Source organism: Aquarana catesbeiana, linkage group LG04 (genome assembly GCF_042186555.1).
Source record: "Aquarana catesbeiana isolate 2022-GZ linkage group LG04, ASM4218655v1, whole genome shotgun sequence".
Classification (NCBI taxonomy): Eukaryota; Metazoa; Chordata; class Amphibia; order Anura; family Ranidae; genus Aquarana; species Aquarana catesbeiana.
The window spans coordinates 123,775,963-123,795,725 of record NC_133327.1 but is presented as its reverse complement, the minus strand read 5'-3'; positions in this window follow the sequence as shown (position 1 = coordinate 123,795,725).

Genomic DNA, 19,763 nt, shown 5'->3' with positions numbered 1-19,763 from the left:
GCGTACAGGTGTGAGGGGGGCTGAGAGCGTACAGGTGTGAGGGGGGCTGAGAGCGTACAGGTGTGAGGGGGGCTGAGAGCGTACAGGTGTGAGGGGGGCTGAGAGCGTACAGGTGTGAGGGGGGCCGAGAGCGTACAGGTGTGAGGGGGGCCGAGAGCGTACAGGTGTGAGGGGGGCCGAGAGCGTACAGGTGTGAGGGGGGCCGAGAGCGTACAGGTGTGAGGGGGGCCGAGAGCGTACAGGTGTGAGGGGGGCTGAGAGCGTACAGGTGTGAGGGGGCTGAGAGCATACAGGTGTGAGGGGGGCTGAGAGCATACAGGTGTGAGGGGGCTGAGAGCGTGCAGGTGTGAGGGGGCGCTGCGAGCATACAGCTGCTGGATTGGGATGTCTCTTTTGGGCAAAATATAATTTCCTACTGTTAAACCATGAAAACACTGACTCATAATACACTGTTCATTTTTATATAGGACGTTGTAAGAGTGTTAAAATAAAAGTGTGTGAACGGAAGGGCTTAGTGGGATGGCCAGTGGGCGGATTTGATGGGACGCCCAATGGGCAAGCCCTGGGGGAATGTTGGTGGTCAGGCCCGGGGGATGTGGGGGCAGGCCTAAACCTATCTAAAGGGCCCCACAATTTCTGATGGCTGCCCTGTATTTGATTAAGGGGCAGATACCATTACTGCACAGAGCAATGTTGTCCCTGTTAGTATTGACCTGTACTGTCCCTTCTCATTTGTTGAAAGATGCATTTTACAAAACAAGAAACTAATGCTAAAAAACAGAATAGTCAAGACAGTATGTGGATAATGTGAAATATGAATAGTATAAATGGTAACACAGATTGCAAAGTATGCACACATGCTCATTTTTGAACCTGCAATTTTAGTGTTTGCATTAAAAAGGGTACTTTAGTTCTGCCTTATATTAGGGTTTCCACACACATGAGATCAGATTTAAAAGAAAGATTTACTTTTACTTTAATTATAACTGAAGAATGATACATGTGAAAGAAATAAAGTATACAATAATTCATAAAGGTGAACTTGCATATTAATGTATGTGTTCCATCCTATCAAAAAAATGATATACCAATGAGTTTTTTGACTTTTACTTAAATGAAAATAGTTAATCACAACACAAGTCACTAAAAAATGCAGAAGGCTACTTGCAGGGTTAGATTACACAAGGAAGAATTTATCACATCAAAGTATCTAGGTGTCAAGATTCATTTGCCATCCGGCTCATTCATGAAATCTAACATTGGTTAGATAAGCTTTTCAATGTTCCAACCTATGCCTACATTTACATGTCATTATTAATAGTTGTGTTTGGAATTCTAACTGACATCACAATCTCTTTGATGACAGCAGCAAACGTGAAGGTCATAATATAAAAGATCAAAGGATTATTATGAGTGAAGATGTTCAATTCTACTGAACAGTGTCTTTTTAGATTGGTACTATAAAGCATGCAGGTAACTATTTTAAAGTGCAGCTACAAGCCTCTGACTTGTAGCTGCAGAATGACTGGATCTTCTGACTTATCTGGTTCTATTATTCAATGGATTGTCTTTCAGGTCTACAGGATGCATGTGCGGGCCTCATAGCTAACCCTACAGTAAACTTAAGGAATGAGCATAGCAGGCTGACAAAGATACTACTGATTTTAAGGCAACGGCTTAGGCTCCATGTACACGGGTTGTTTCTCAACCTCTCCTGAACGCTGGAACATCACAGCTAGTAATCCACGTTTATAAACGTGTGTTTAGCAGCGTTTACAAGCCGCATTTAGCCGCGTTTGCGCTCAGGAGCGTTTACTAAAGATAACTTCAGGAGACCCTCCCAAATGATTAGAAATCACTAAAAACAAGTATTTATTAACTATTTCAGCCATTCTGTAAGAGAACAGTGTGAGTAGCAGCTGAGAAAGCAGTGTGCTTGTAGCTAGCTGTTATTTTTTTGGTTGGTTTGTTAATATGGATCCCATGATGAGCATGTTTGAGAAAATGCTCCTGATGTTGCTTTTGCTGAGGCTCCAAAGTTGCAGAAAATTGCGTGAGAGGACCAGAGTTCATTGCTACTGGACACATCCATTGACGGCTCAAGCTTGCATATAGTGATTGAGTTTTTGGTGTGTTTTTTTTAGCATTTTCCAAGCTCAAAAGTAATAAATAATGTTTCCCTTTAAAAACACTACTAGACAAAAACGTGCCTAAATGCGGGTAGCAGCGTTTAGCGTTTGAAATGCCTCTAAACACAGCTTCCGAACGTATTTTTTTGGGGTTCCAAAAAAGCCTCTAAATGCAACTGCCTAGAAACGACTATAAACTAACCTGTGTATATGTACTGATAAGATAATATAGAGGAGAGTTCAGGAACAGTTGAAAAAAATGCCCAACTGCTCCTAAACGTCCGTTTACCAGCAGCACTGTACATGAGGCCTTAGCATTGTCAGCTTAAAACAGGAAGTGCTGTTTTACTGACAACATCTCTAATTTAGAAACTTTGCAACAGGCTCATAATAAAGATTGCTTAAGAAAACTACAATAGATGCTGGAGCATGATGCCAAACATACACTTTTAAGGTTTTGGGGTTGTTGGCTTTGATCATAATCCAGTTAAGGAAAGGTACCAAATACCCTACATGTTTGTTTATTGTTGTGACTTTATTGTGTTTTACTTTGTCAGCGATTTAATGGTATTTGTTTGATGCTCCACAAAATATGTTTGTAGTTATTGTTGTTTATTATGAGGTTTATTATGCCAATAAAGATATGCCCTTGCCCAAAATAATTGGTTTCAGAACCTTTATTGGATGAGTCACACGGTAAATGTTATGCTATTGTTCATACTTATTCTTCTCAGCCCCCTTGGGGGAAAGACTAATATAGATGTGCTACATGTGTTTCTGTAGGTATAAAAGTGGCATGCTTAGTACATCATGGTAAACTGAGGACAGGACTAAAATATTGCAATATTTTTTGGGCACAGTGACAGGCCTGCTATGGGATAAATTATAGTAACATAATGTCACATAATGTCAGAAGGGGGCATCACCCGGTTACATCACCAGGTGGCCCCGCCTTTGCCTATGTAAGAGCTGTCAAAGCAAAGAGACAGCAGTTGGCGGGAGGCCTCCCATGGAGGCAGAGCGTTTTGCATTTTTGCTACTTTTCGGGTCTGTCGAGCGGCGGATTGATGGGGGATTTATATCGTGGGACACTTTATTAAAAAAAAAAATAAAAAAAAAGGTTTGTCAAAAACTGTCTCTTGTGGTTTTTACTTTTTTGACACTTTTTTTGGTGAATGGGTAGGGGTACAATACACATTCACATGTGGGGGTGGGATCTGGGGGCCCCCTTGTTAGAGGGGGCTTCTAGATTCCAATCAGCCCCCCGCCCACTGACCCCCAACAACCACTGGCCAGGGTTGTCGGGAAGAGGCCCTTGTCCCCATGTATGTTTGGGGCACCCCAAAGCACCCTCCCCATGTTGAGGGCAAGCAGCCTGGTATGATTTGGGGGGGCGCTCTCTGTCCCCCCCCTTTCCTGGCCTGCCAGGTTGCATGCTCAGATAAGGGTCTGGTATGGATTTTGGGGGGGACCCCACACCCTTTTTTCTTAATTCTGTCATAGGTTTCCCATTAACTTATTTAATACACTGTATTATATACTCTGCACTGCGTTATATACACTACACTATATACTCTGCACTGTAATATATATATATATATATATATATATATATATATATATATATATATAATTACACTGTCTGCACTATATACTCTGTACTGTATTATATATACTACACTATATACTCTGTGCTGTATTATATACACTACACTGACTGCACTATATACTCTGCACTGTATTATATATACTGCACTATATACTCTACACTGGATTATATATACTATACTGACTGCACTGTATACTCTAAACTAAAATAGTGTGTGCGGCGTGCACCCTGCCTTTGGCCAATCATGGCACTCACAGCACATCGCACTGTGATTGGCCAAAGCATACAGGTCAGGTGCATGTTTTGGCCAATCAGCAGCCTTCAATGCACTGTGATCTCGCTGTGCATTATGGGGCACTCCGCAACAGGCAAACGTCCCGCTAGTGCCCCATATTTTTGTTCTATGAACAAATAAACAGCTGATGTTCGAGTTGCACTTACGTTCGACTCGAACATCAAGCCCATCTCTACTAACCACAACATACAGAGCCATTCACAACTCTGCCCCGAGCTCCATTACCAATCTTGTCTCTAAATATCACCCAAACCGTCCTCTCCACTCCTCAAGACTTCCTACTCTCAAGCTCTCTTGTCTCCTCCTCCCATGCTCGTCTCCAGGATTTCTTCAGGGTCTCTCCAATCCTCTGGAATGCTCTACCTCAATCTGTTTGGCTATCTCCTACTCTACTGTAACAATGAACAATCATTCTTGGTCTGGTAAATATTGTATGACCCTGCTATTTTTTTTTATTGTTAAAAATAGTAATAAATAGTAAACGTTTAGGATACTAAATTGTAACACTATACAACTAGTCAACCTAAAGTAAGAGCATATTTAAACAAAAAACATATTTTTAAATTAAAGTACCATCAACATTTTTAGTTGAATGGAGGTTAGTCATTGAAATCTGATAAGTAACTGATTATTTTAAATATTGACCCTGTTTTGCTCTAACAGCCTGCTTCCTGCCCTAATAACAGTCTGGTTATCAACCTAAAGATATAGTATATGCTCATTTAATTTACACCTACAAGTGCATATTTGAAGCGCATCTGGTAGTCTCACTGCAATAACTCCTTATTAGATTTGTTATGCAGCTTTAGAAACTAATTTAAAAGCATGAAGAGCAGAAAGGGAAAAAAAAAGAGAAAATAAAGAAGACAAAGGAAAAAGAATAATTGAATTTAATAAAAGTCCTGTTCCTTGGATATGAAACATTTAAATATACAAGGAAAAAAGAGATCAAACTAATTTGTTACCCATATGTTCATAGAAAGGTTTTATTACCATGCCATAGAGGAATCCACAGCTATGTGCCAATGACCAATACAAAATTATTTCTCAATTTATGAAAAGGGTTCCACATAATCTCCAGATGAGTGATATACTGTATATGTTTTTTCTTACACTATATTAAAAAAAATGTGTCTAACAAAAAATAATCAAGAATATAGTGGCCTCTTTTTTAAGACAAAGAGTCTGAGATTAAACTGGAGATAAACATATATTGTTTTAAAAAATGTGGGGTCAACTCTATTCGCAAGCATACAAACCAAGGATACAAAGTGACCTGTATCCTGTCCTGTATCAAATGTCTTATCACGTGTTGTGATAGAAAAGAATTAACTTGTTTAAAATTCATCCAATCTCTGACTCAAAATTATGTGAGTCAGTTCAAGTTTTAGTTCAGCTGACTTGATTTATCACCAGCAATCCTGACAAAAAGTCAAATAGAAAGTAAGGGCATTTCTAGACTAAATAGAACCTTTCCTGTTTAACTGTAATGCTAAATCATTTTCTAACAAATTATAAGCTTGAATTGCAGTACCACTAGAAACAGAAGTCATAGGGTTAACATTTTAGGCCAACTACAATAGTCAGCTGACCACTCATCTCAGTATTGTATTAAGCTTTTGGTTTGCTCAAATTTGGAAGGTACAGTGCACTGACAAGATGTTTTTTTTTTTTTTAATCCCGTGGTGTATGAACACACTCCAAAAACTCCACTCGGTGCCAAAAAAAGTGAACACACATATACCCCGTACACACGGTCGGACTTTGTTCGGACATTCCGACAACAAAATCCTAGGATTTTTTCCGATGGATGTTGGCTCAAACTTGTCTTGCATACACATGGTCACACAAAGTTGTCGGAAAATCCGATCATTCTAAACGCCATGACGTAAAACACGTACGTCGGGACTATAAACGGGGCAGTGGCCAATAGCTTTCATCCCTTTATTTATTCTGAGCATGCGTGGCACTTTGTCCGTCGGATTTGTGTACACACGATCGGAATTTACGACAATGGATTTTGTTGTCGGAAAATTTTATATCCTGCTCTCAAACTTTGTGAGTCGGAAAATCCGATGGAAAATGTGTGATGGAGCCTACACACGGTCGGAATTTCCGACAACAAGGTCCTATCACACATTTTCCGTAGGAAAATCCGACCGTGTGTACGGGGCAATAGAGTGTAACACAAAATGTGCAACAGGTGTACACATAGTCCTCCAAAATCGAAGGACCTTGCCCTGATCCCCTGGTGTGCTAGGCTCTAGACGGGGACTGGGGTGCTTACACTTGGTCCATCTGGTCAAAACCAGACGGACCCCATTCTTCGGAGAGTCTGCCGAAACAGACCCACCCGAGTACTAGGTGGGGCTTCCTGAGAGAGGGCAAACCAAGCCAGAAGGCCATGTCCACCTCCTCCTAAGACTTTCAGGGCAGGCCCGAGGACCTACAACCTACCAGACACACGTGCAAAACCGTGTACATACAAAAAAGTGACAAACAAAGGGATAATAAATAAAAGAAAGTGGGGGAGAAGGAAGTGGAGAGAGTAAGTGAAAAGTGACCATTGTGCAATACAATGGCCGGCCCTTCAGCCAGGAATCAAGAATTCCTCCAGTCCCAGCCAAAAGGCCTGGCCCAGGAGGCAGGTGTGAAAAAAAATGGGGGAAGTGCAGTGAGCTTTGTGCTGCAACACAAAGTGACTCTCACTCACAGTGAAGTTATGGCACCCCTGGACTGCCACTCCAGGGGTTCATGCACCACAGGCTTCTTTTCAGGCCCAGCCCTCAGCCGGACAGTGCAACCCCCGTCCCTGCCAGATAGTGAGCCCCTCTGGCTTTTCTCAGGGAGAGCCACAGATGCCAGATACGGCCTCCACTGATACTAGCCTTTCCAAGCCCCCATCATTCCAGTGGATTTGCATGGCAACACCCATATCCACTGATCTGGGTGACAGCTCCTCCACCGGACGCTGACAGGAACATAGACCACACCAATCCTAGCCAGAAGGCCTGGATGACCCATCCTCACTAGGAGTACCCTTCTGGCCCGCTCAGACTCGACCAAGTAATAGCCTCCAATACCAAGTAGCACCAAGTTCGGCCCCTGTGGAGACAGACCATCTAGATACCATCACACCAGAGGATTTGCATAGCCCTCCCAGATGGGAGCAGCACAGCACCTCCTCTGGCAACTGATAAGAACAGATACCACACTTGATATTAGCCAAAAGACCGACAAGGTGCTGAGTAATTGATTTGGGCAGCATATAACCAACTTAAAGTATAGCTAAGGGAAAAAACTTGTTTTTTAGTTTTATTGCCACCTCTACCCTCTATATTTGTCCTGTTTACTGCTGCGATTAAAAGTGAAAGTAAAAGAAAATCCCAAATTTTGGGTTGTCCCCAGAACAGTAACAGAGGGGAAATCTTCAGATGGGGACACTAGTTGTGGTGACCTGTGGGACAGCAATGTATCCCCTTAATTTGGATGGGCTTCCTTTCACTTCCTGTTTTGGCTATGGGACAGAAAGTGTGAGCAAATCTCCCTCTAACCCTCCATTAAGCTATTCAAAATGAAAAAAGCCTATAGATCTACTTTAACTGATATAATTATTGAGGTGGTCAGATGGTTCATGGAAGCCCATGCCAATATTTTGATCATCAAGACCAGGAGACCCTGTTGAGGAATGAACTAGAAGAAAGCTGAGACTGCTATTCTGTAACCTATTATCTACAACTAAGTTAAAGTGTTACTAAACCCACAACAGTAAAATCAGTCTGTATATGCAGTAAAGCATGCTTGTTATACCCACTGTGGAACCTAAGGGGTTAATCCTCTGCATTGTGTATAAAGGCTGTGTGATCCTGTCTCTCTGATCATCCTCTTCTTCCACTGCCCTCTAATTAGCTGTCCTCGCTGGGAGAAGACAGTGATTATAGCTGCTACCAATAATCGTAAGAGAATCTGGCAGGCTGGTTGCACCCAAGTTGATCGATCAACTTGGTACATTCAGCCTGCCCAATAACGGTTCGAATCTTGGCCGGGTTCCTGCTGAACTGGCTGAGATTTGAACCATGTATGGCCGGCCTTATAAGGGCCAAAGCTTCAGTTTATCTATAGAGTCAGCTTTTGGTGAATACTCAATGGGCTCAGCTGAATTTGAACATTTAGAAATACAGTAAATGAGTTGAATTGTGAATCGGGCAGATTTGGCAAATCGCCTTGTTTGGCTAACATGAGTATATTGAATTATCTGATTTGCAGAGAACAATGTAATTCAAAGATCTTGTTTTCCTGGATTTATCAACGGTTTAATTCTCTATAGATCAGATCTACTGTACGTGCATACACATATTCAATTAATAAACATTGAATTTTGACAAAAAAAAGATTAAGACTGACCCTATTCGCCCCCTTTCTGTTTTTTTTTTTTTTTGCATATTTTTTACACTTACAGTTGTGCTTGGTACTTTACATACTCTGGCAGAATTTATGATTTCTTGGCCATTTTTCAGAGAATATGAATGATGACACAAAAACATTTCTTTCACTCGTGGTTAGTGCTTGGCTGAAACCATTTATTATCAATCAACTGTGTTTACTCCTTTTAAATCATAATGGTAAAATAAATTACCCAAATGACCTTGATCAAACGTTTACATATCATGGTGATTTTGGCCTGATAACATGCACACAAGTTGACACAAAGGGGTTTGAATGACTATTAAAGGTAACCATCCTCACCTGTGATCTGTGTGCTTGTAATTAGTGTGTGTGTATAAAAGGTTAATGCGTCTCTGGACTCCTGACAGACCCTTGTCTCTTTGATCCAGTGCTGCACTGACATTTCCTGATTCTGAGTCATGGGGAAAGCAAAATAATTGTCAAAGGATCTGTCGGAAAAGGTAGTTGAACTGTATAAAACAGGAATGGGATATAAAAAGATATCCAAGGAATTGAGAATGCCAATCAGCAGTGTTCAAACTTTAATCAATACGTGGAAAATGAGAGGTTTTGTTTCGTTAGTCAGGTAGACCAACTAAAATTTCAGCCACAACTGCCAGGAAAATTGTTCGGATGGAAATAAAAACCCACAAATAACTTCAGGTGAAATACAGGACTCTCTGAAAACATGTGGTATGGCTATTTCAAGATGCACAATGAGGAGGCACTTAAAGAAAGGTGAGCTGCATGGTCGAGTCACCAGAAGAAAGCCATTACTATGCAAATGCCAGAAAGTATCCCGCTTACAATACGCCAAAAAGCACAGAGACAAGCCTCAAACCTTCTGGCACAAAGTCATTTGGAGTGGTGAGACCCAAATTGAGAGTTTTGGCCACAACCTTAAATTCTTCATTTGGAGAGGAGTCAACAAGGCCTATGATGAAAAGTACAAAGGTGGATCGCTGATGTTTTGGGGATTTGTGAGCCACAAAGGCACAAGAAAGTTGGTCAAAATTGTTGGCAAGATGAATGCAGTATTTTATCAAAAAATACTGGAGGAACATTTGCATTCATCAGCCAGGAAGCTGTGCATGAGAGGTACTTGGACTTTCCAACATTACAATGATCCAAAACACAAGGCCAAGTCAACCTGTCATTGGCTACAGCAGAATAAAGTGAAGGTTCTGGAGTGGCTATCTCAGTCTCCTGACCTCAAAATCATTGAGCCACTTTGGGGAGATTTCAAATGTGCAGTTCATGCAAGACAGCCCAAGAATTTACAGGAACTGGAGGCTTTTTGCCAAGAAGGATAGGGGTAGCTTTACCATCTAAGAAAATAAAGAGCTTCATCCACAGATACCACAAAAGATACACAGTATCAAGAGCTGGGGAATGTAAACTTTTGATCAGGGTAATTTGGGTAGTTTCTGTTGCCATTGTGATTTAAAAAGAGTAAACACAGTTGATTGATAAACAATGGCTTCAGCCAAACACTAACCATGAGTGAAAGAAAAGTTTTTTGTGTTATCATTCATATTCTCTGAAAAATGGCCAAGAAATCATAAATTCTGCCAGGGTATGTAAACTTATGAGCACAACTGTAAATGACTCAGATCATCAAACAAATTTTATTAAACAAAGATAACTCGAGTAAATACAAAATGCAGTTTTTAAATGATAGTTTAATTTATTAAGGCAAAAAAGCTGTCCAAACCTGCCTGGCTTTTTGTGAAAAAGTAATTGCCCCTAAACCTAATAACAGGTTGTGCCACCCTTGGCAACAATTGCAATCAAGTGTTTGCGATAACTAGCATTGAGTCTTTCACATTGCCGTGGAGCAATTTTGGCCCACTCTTCTTTGCAGAATGAACGGCCTGTAAGGTCATGATACAGCATCTCAATTGGATTTAAGTCCAGGCTTTGACTAGGCCACTCCAAAACCTAAATTTTGCTTAGTTTGAACCATTTGGAGGTGGACTTCCTGTCTATCGTGTTTCGGATCATTGTCCTGCTGCATAACCCAGGTGCACATGAGCTTGAGGTCACGAACTGATGGCCGGACATTCTCCTTTAGAATTTGCTGGTAGAGCTCAGAATTCATGGTTCCATCAATTATGGTAAGCCGTCCAGGTCCTGAAGCTGCAAAGCAGCCCCAGACCATCACTCTACCACCACCATGTCTGACTGTTGGTATGATGTTCTTGTTATGAAATGCTTCCAAAAAGTTAAAATTTTTGCCTCATCAGTCCACAGAATATTTGCCTAAAAGTCTTGGATAAATGGGAGAATAGCCTTTGTGTTCTTTTTGGTCAGCAGTGACTTTGACCTTGGAACTCTCCCATGGATGTCATCTTTGCCCAGTCTCTTTTTTTTGTTGTTGAATCATGAATACTGATCTTACCTAATGGCAAGTGAGGCCTGCAGTTCTTTAGATGTTGTTCTAGGTTTTTTTATGACTTCCTGGATGAGTCATCGTCATGCTCTTGGAGTCATTTTTGTAGGCCAACCACTCCTGGAAAGGTTCACCATTGTTCCAAGTTATATCCATTTGTGGATAATGGCTCTCCCCGTGGTTCACTGAATTTAGAAATGGCTTTGAAACCCTTCCTAGACCAATACATGTTCATTATTTTGTTTCTAATCTGTTCTTGAATTTTTAGATTGTGGCAAGATGTGTGGCTTTTTGTGATCTGTTATGCCGTGTACACACGAGCGGAATGTTCGAAAGGAAAAGTCAGACGGAAGCTTTTCATCGTATATTCCGATCGTGTGTATGCCTCATCTGACTTTTTTTTTTCAAAAATTCTGACGGACCTAGAAATAGAACATGTTCAAAATATTTCCGATGGAACCAATTCCTATCGGGAAAACCGCTCATCTGTATACTGTTCCGACGGACCAAAAACAACGTATGCTCTGAAGCAAGTACGAGACAGAAGCGATTGGTGTGGTAAAACTAACGTTCATATTGGAGCTAGCACATTCCTCACGCTGCTAATTCTGTGATCTTTTAATGCAGCGCATTCTTTTCTTCTTTATAATGCTAGAAGAATGAAGTTGTTTTGCTGCTCATATTCACACAGAGTTCTCACAAACTTATTGCTTCATTATTTATCCTCATCTCATGAATAATATTCTATTTTTTAAAAGCCCAATCTCCATAATAATGTTTACAATTATTTTTTATGGTCATCTTTTAGAATGTTTTATTTCATTGAGATTTATTTTAGAACTACTTAAATTATTTTCTAGTGATCTCCATATAATTAGATTTTTTTTGGGTGACAGTCAGGAGGGGTAGAGGGGGAGGTGCCAGGGAGGCCGATCCAGGACTGGAGCATCCCAATAAGTACGCTCCATTGAGTGACATTGGTGTAACCAGTCAGGGACCAGCACTGCTGGAGATGAGGGACTCTCCTAGCTGCCAGGGGAAGAACTCCTCCAGTGAGAGTGGGGGGGCAGCAAAGGGAAAGGAAAGACAGATTCTGGTGGTAGGGGACTCAATTCTTAGAAGGACAGAGAGGGCAATCTGTAACCAAGACCTGAAGCGCCGAACAGTATGTTGTCTACCGGGCACTCGGGTTCGGCACATCACGGATCTTGTGGACAGATTACTGGGAGGGGCTGGGGAAGACCCGGCTGTCATGGTGCACGTTGGCACCAATGACAAAGTCAGAGGCAGATGGAGTGTCCTAAAGAACGATTTTAGGGACTTAGGAGCTAAATTGAGGAAAAGGACCTCCAAGGTAGTGTTCTCAGGAATACTACCGGTACATCGAGCCACACCAGAGAGGCAGAGGGAGATTAGGGAAGTAAACAAGTGGCTGAAGAGCTGGTGTAGTAAGGAGGGGTTTGGGTTCCTGGAGGACTGGGCCGACTTCTCAGTCAGTAACCGGTACTATAGAAGGGACGGACTGCACCTAAATGAGGAGGGTGCAGATCTGCTGGGAATGAAGATGGCCAAAAAGTTAGAGGGGTTTTTAAACTAGGCGATGGGGGGAGGGTCCAGAGACAGTGATAGCCAGCGCGGAAGATATTCCAGAGGGTAGTATTGGGGGCATTAGTGGTAGGTTAACCAAAGCACAAAAACACAAGGTGAGTATAGTAGCAAGTCCAAGTTGCAATCTTGAAACACCCAATACGAGGACAATATGCGACCGGTCTAAACTATGTGGCATGTTCACCAATGCCAGGAGCCTGGCGGACAAGATGGGTGAACTAGAGATACTGTTGTACAAGGAGGATTTGGATTTTGTGGGAATTTCAGAGACCTGGTTCAACAGCTCTCATGATTGGCTGGCAAACATTCAAGGGTATACCCTATACCGCAAGGATAGAGAGGGTAAAAAAGGGGGAGGGGTATGCCTATATATCAAGAATAATGTACAAGTGAATGTGAGAGATGACATCACTGAGGGGGCTAGGGAGGAGGTGGAATCTTTATGGGTAGAGCTCCAAAGGGATGAAGCTAAGGGGAAAATAATACTGGGAGTATGCTATAGGCCCCCTAACCTGAGGGAGGAAGTGGAGACGGATCTCCTATCACAAATTGGATTAGCAGCAAGGATGGGAAGTGTTATCATAATGGGGGATTTTAATTATCCAGACATAGACTGGGCGGAGGGAACCGCGCATTCATTTAAGGCTCGCCAGTTCCTTAATGTCTTGCAGGACAATTTTATGGGTCAGATGATAGACGCACCAACTAGAAATAAAACATTACTGGATCTACTGATTACCAACAATACAGACCTGATCACAGATGTGGAAATACGGGGCAATTTAGGTAACAGCGATCACAGGTCAATTAGTTTCAGTATAAATCACACAAATAGGAAACATGAAGGGAACACAAAGACACTGAATTTCAAAAGTGCCAACTTCCCTAAACTACAAACCTTGCTAAAAGGCATAAATTGGGATAAAATATTAGGAACAAAGAATACGGAGGAGAGATGGGTTTGCTTTAAGAGCATATTAAATAAGGGCATTAGCCAATGTATCCCATTGGGTAATAAATTTAAAAGAGCGAACAAACATCCTGGATGGCTTAACTCCAATGTAAAAATGCATATAAAAGCAAAGGAGAAGGCCTTCAAAAAATACAAGGTTGAGGGATCATCCACAGCATTCAGAATTTATAAAGAATGCAATAAGAAATGTAAGGGTGCAATTAGGATGGCTAAGATAGAACATGAAAGACACATAGCGGAGGAGAGCAAAAAAAATCCCAAGAAATTCTTTAAGTATGTAAACAGTAAAAAAGGGAGGACAGACCATATTGGCCCCATAAAGAATGAGGAAGGACATCTGGTTACAAAGGATGGGGAGATGGCAAAGGTATTGAATTTATTCTTCTCCTCAGTCTTCACGAGTGAATCGGGGGGCTTCAGTAACCAAAACTGCAGTGTTTATCCTCATGACACAACACAGGAAGCACCTACATGGTTAACAGAGGACGTAATTAAAATTAGACTTGAGGAACTTAACATTAATAAATCACCGGGACCAGATGGCTTGCATCCGAGGGTACTTAGGGAACTCAGTCAGGTGATTGCCAGACCGTTGTTCCTAATTTTTACAGACAGTCTATTGACTGGAATGGTACCAGCTGATTGGAGAAAAGCCAATGTAGCACCAATATTTAAAAAGGGCCCAAAAAACATCCCTGGGAATTACAGACCAGTTAGCCTAACATCAATAGTATGTAAACTCTTGGAGGGGATGATAAGGGACTATATACAAGATTTTAGTAATACGAATGATATCATTAGCAGTAATCAGCATGGATTCATGAAGAATCGTTCTTGCCAAACCAATCTATTAACCTTCTATGAGGAGGTGAGTTGCCATCTAGATAAAGGAAGGCCCGTAGACGTGGTGTATCTGGATTTTGCAAAAGCATTTGACACAGTTCCCCATAAACGTTTACTGTACAAAATAAGGTGCGTTGGCATGGACCATAGGGTGAGTACATGGATTGAAAACTGGCTACAAGGGCGTGTTCAGAGGGTGGTGATAAATGGGGAGTACTCAGAATGGTCAGGGGTGGGTAGTGGGGTTCCCCAGGGTTCTGTGTTGGGACCAATCCTATTTAATTTGTTCATAAACGACCTGGAGGATGGGATAAACAGTTCAATCTCTGTATTTGCAGACGATACTAAGCTAAGCAGGGCAATAACTTCTCCGCAGGATGTGGAAATCTTGCAAAAAGACCTGAACAAATTAATGGGGTGGGCGACTACATGGCAAATGAGGTTCAATGTAGAAAAATGTAAAATAATGCATTTTGGTGGCAAAAATATGAATGCAATCTATACACCTGGGGGGAGAACCTCTGGGGGAATCTAGGATGGAAAAGGACTTGGGGGTCCTAGTGGATGATAGGCTCAGCAATGGCATGCAATGCCAAGCTGCTGCTAATAAAGCAAACAGAATATTGGCATGCATTAAAAGGGGGATCAACTGCAGAGATAAAACGATAATTCTCCCGCTCTACAAGACTCTGGTCCGCCCGCACCTGGAGTATGCTGTCCAGTTCTGGGCACCAGTCCTCAGGAGGGACGTACTGGAAATGGAGCGAGTACAAAGAAGGGCAACAAAGCTAATAAAGGGTCTGGAGGATCTTAGTTATGAGGAAAGGTTGCGAGCACTGAACTTATTCTCTCTGGAGAAGAGACGCTTGAGAGGGGATATGATTTCAATTTACAAATACTGTACTGGTGACCCCACAATAGGGATAAAACTTTTTCGCAGAAGAGAGTTTAATAAGACTCGTGGCCACTCATTACAATTAGAAGAAAAGAGGTTTAACCTTAAACTACGTAGAGGGTTCTTTACTGTAAGAGCAGCAAGGATGTGGAATTCCCTTCCACAGGCGGTGGTCTCAGCGGGGAGCATTGATAGCTTCAAGAAACTATTAGATAATCACCTGAATGACCGCAATATACAGGGATATGTAATGTAATACTGACACATAATCACACACATAGGTTGGACTTGATGGACTTGTGTCTTTTTTCAACCTCACCTACTATGTAACTATGTAATAAGTTACCACAATAACATTATTATCTTGTATTTTTTATTAACCTCAAGGAGGTTGGTGTCCCTTGTTAATTTGACATTGTCTTTTTGAAATGTACCTGCCTACTCACAAACAAACTGTCCTTTTTGACAAAAAACACATAGGAAAGTATTTTCTGTAAATTAAAATATCCATTTATTCTGGGTAACAAAATAAAGAGGACATCAATGCTGGAGAAAGTGCACTCTTCTCAAGTCTGTGGAGAAGAAAATTGGAAGCTTGAGTCCATATAATTTGGAGCCCAATCTGGTCCAGGACTCCCAGAGATCAGGACCAGCAGCAGATGACATATATGTCCCCAGGCCATGGTACTACACCAACCTGCATCTTCTGTCAGACCAGACTGAACCCAGGCCATCACTTTCTTGTCTTCCCTGCAGCCTTCACTCCACACTTCCCTGCAGCCTTCCTTGGAGGTTGTGGCTCTGGTGGTGGACTTGTGGCAGGAGGAGGAGGATGGGCTTGCTCATATATGTGGCTGTTCTCAGTCAGCTGGCCCCTCAACCCCTTCTGGGCATCAACAAAAATTCCCTCACAGAGGAGGCATTGGCCCTTCTCCAATTCTAGCAACCTGGTGGCTAGATAGCAGCCATAAGCCTCTTCAGCGTTGGAGGGGCTCCTGAGGAAATCTCTGGCTTCCCTAATGAGGCCCAGTGCTGCCTCCTCCGTCATCGTCCCCTTCCTGGGCCTTTTGGTGGTAAGGCAGAGGGGAGGCACCTGGGATTGGGTGAGGCTCCTACTGGGCCCAGCCACCTCCTGGCTGCCACTGGGCACGGCCTTGTCCTGGCTGACACTGGGCACAGCCTCCTCCTGGCTGATGCTTTACAGACCCTCCTCCTGGCTGAGCTCATCCTGTGTATAAAAAAGGGACATAGTTTTAGTTTTTGCTTCATCAATCACACACAATTTTCAGCTCATGACTTGCAAATTGAATGTTAATAAATAGAAAAGACTATCATTCTGACCCCCCATGCTGATTTTTCAAGCTGGTCACAAACATTTTTGGCCACTACTGTCTAGTGATATGTATACATCTTTTTTGATAAAATCATTGATTTGTAATCAATTATAACATCTAGTTAACATCATTAATATTAGGACAATAAATATGTCTAAAAATAATGTACCTGACTCCAGCTGGGCGCATCCACTTCTTCCAGGATGGAAGGCCCAGGTTGTTCCTCGTCAGCCTCTGCTGAGGTTGAGGGAACGGTGGAGGGAAGGCTGCAGGGAAGGGTCGAAAGAGATTCCCTGGCTTCAGTCTGGTAATCCAGAAACCACAGTTTTTTTGAAGTACCACAACCTGAGGACATAAACATTCTCTGCTCTCTGCTGATGCTCCTGATCAGAGTGATTTCTGGATCTTATTATGCTCCTTCTTATACATGTTCCTTAAGATCCCAATTTTATTTTACAAAAACTTCGCATCGGGGACCCGAGTCTTCACAAATTCCAGAAGTTTCTCCAGCGATGACCTCCTAACTTGTATATTATAATATAAGCTGTGTTTTACCTCCCACAAATTCCTCATCTCCCTGTATCTGTCTATGAAACTGGCCATGAATACTGGGTCCTTAAAGTGATTCATCTTTGCTGTAACACAAGACAAAAACACTAATGTCAGCCTAAACTTTCATCATCATATCCCAATACAGGCCTCAATCTTGAAGCAGTATAGGCTACTGTGATGGGCCAAGTTCAAATTTTACCTTTGTTTAGGACGCTCGCCACTTCCGTTCGTCCTTCCTCCACACACAGATCGTACATACGAAACATGCATGTTAGCTTGATATAGACTGCACATGCGTGAAACTCTGCCTGCGTCGCCCGCCTCTGACGTTCTTTCTCGAGGATTCCCCGCCCCTTCTCTCTTCGGCGCGCAGTAGGAGCAACATGGAGGATAAAGACCAGGTGTGTGGTAATTCCACTATTGAGAAGGAGGAAAGCCCGGAGCCCGAAACGTCCCGATCCCGGAGGAGGAGATTTAAGGCCTCCAATATGGCCTTTGAGGACATGATGGAGATGGTCGACATATTGAAGAGGGCCGACTATGATGGAAAGAATGGACCGTACCCAAACCCCAATCTGTGAAAGGCCAAAATCATGATGAAAGTGGTGAAGAGTCTGCGGCAGAAATTTGGGATACGACGATCAAAGGAGTAATTAAGAAAACGCTGGTCAGACCTAAAATTAAGGGAGCAGGATCAGTATAGAAGGATAAAGGAAGTGATTCAAAAAAGTAAGTACTTGTCATGTGTTCCTATTAAGATTATTAACTTCCATGCTGCTCAATGTGCTTTTCTTTACTGTTGTACATTTTAAAATGGCGAATTTCATGTTCGTGGGCACAGTAATCAGTCGTGGGAAACATTGTTCGCTCATTAAATACGCTGTTTTGGGCAGATACAGGTTAAATACATTGGGTCTATTTGCTTATTTGTATAAAATTAAGTTTTGTACATTGCTGTCTAGATGTGTTTGTAACTAGAATGAAATGCAAGCTTGATTCAGTGTAATGTAAGGAGAGGACACTCAGCAGCTGTTTATACATCTAGACTCAGGAGCACTAGTGTGGGACACAAGAACAAACTTTTTAAGGTGTCCCACACAGGTGCTCCAGTGGATACTTGGGGTGTCTCCATGTGTGAAAATGGTCACAAAAAGGTAATTATTCCAGCTTTGGTAAGGTAAATAATCATGTCTTCAGCTTGGAACTCTGCCCAAAACAGACAATTGTACCCCACTTCCCAGCAATGTTTCATATTCCTATTTCTGGACTGAAATATCTGTGTACTAAGTATACCTTTTTGTTTCATTCTCATAGGGGAAAAAAGACTCTGAGGACGCCACTCATCAGAGGACACCAGGGACCCCCCAACTCACCAAGAAGGGGAAATCAGCCCAAGACCCCCCGAGGATCTGGAGGAAGGAGAGGTGGAGGAAGTAGGTGAGATTGACACCCAAACAGGTGAGTGTCTGACACCCCAGCTTCAGGTAATATATGTATGCCTGCATATTTCTAATACATGGTTTTTTTTAACCAATTTTTAAGTGATGTGCTGGTTGTGGAACAGCAAGCTGAACCTTTCACTAGTGACAGCGCCCAAAGGCTCATCCATGACATCATGATGTGGAATGGGGAAATCAACATTATTATTAGGAAGAAACTGAACGTTATGGAACAACAAATGAAGAACATGATAGATGTGTTTTGGAGAATATAAATTTCTTTCAAATCCCATTCATTTTCCCATTTGTTGAACTAAAGAAACAGTTTTTTTGTACATTTTAAAAGCCAAATTTTGAAGAAGCACACGGTGTGTCAACATGTGCTATCTGCCATCAGGGGATCTCAATGTACACGTTTTGTGGGTGCAACCCCTTCCTCGTAATTCTAGTAGGTGAGAGGAAGGGGTTGCACCCCCAAAACACATCCATTGATCACCCACGATGGGAGATAGCACGTGTTGACATTAGGCATGGGATCATGAGGGAAATACTCATTTAAACTCCCAATTTGTGTGCATCTTCAAAATTTGACTTTTACAGGGGTGACATCACCCTATCTGATGAAAGCAATATCAAGACATTTTTGACACTATAATGTCTGATATAGAATAGATAACGCATGTATGTGAGTTGGAGCTGCACACCCCCAATTTGTATAATTGAATGGAAGATCCCTCAAAGGGTTTTTTAGCAACTAAGTAGGTATTCAAATCAAAATGACAATGACAGGGTTAAAAATTAAATTCTTTATTTATATTATGGTATCAAAAGAAAGGGGTAAAGGGCATGATTTACATGGGAGTTGTAAAAAGCAATTCAGATCCTTACATATAAAAACATCTCGTCAGTATGGGAAAACCGCATATAAACTCAGTACATATTAAAAATGCCATAAACTTATGAAGAGTTTCAAAAGATATCCCTACGTGTTTCGACCTGTATGGATAAAGGTCTTCTTCAGGGGAATTTACTCTATGCAAAAAAGAAAACAGTTTAAGTTGAGCTGTCTATAAATAGATCAATTATTCTATATACTCATTTCATATTGTGAAATTATATGTGCATATTCACCACTTCTTGACGAGAGAACTTCATGCCACAATTGGATGGATTGTTGTTCTTCTAAAAACACCTCCAGTCACGGCGATCCCAGTGGGCCCCCACAATGTTCCTCCGCCATCGATAGAG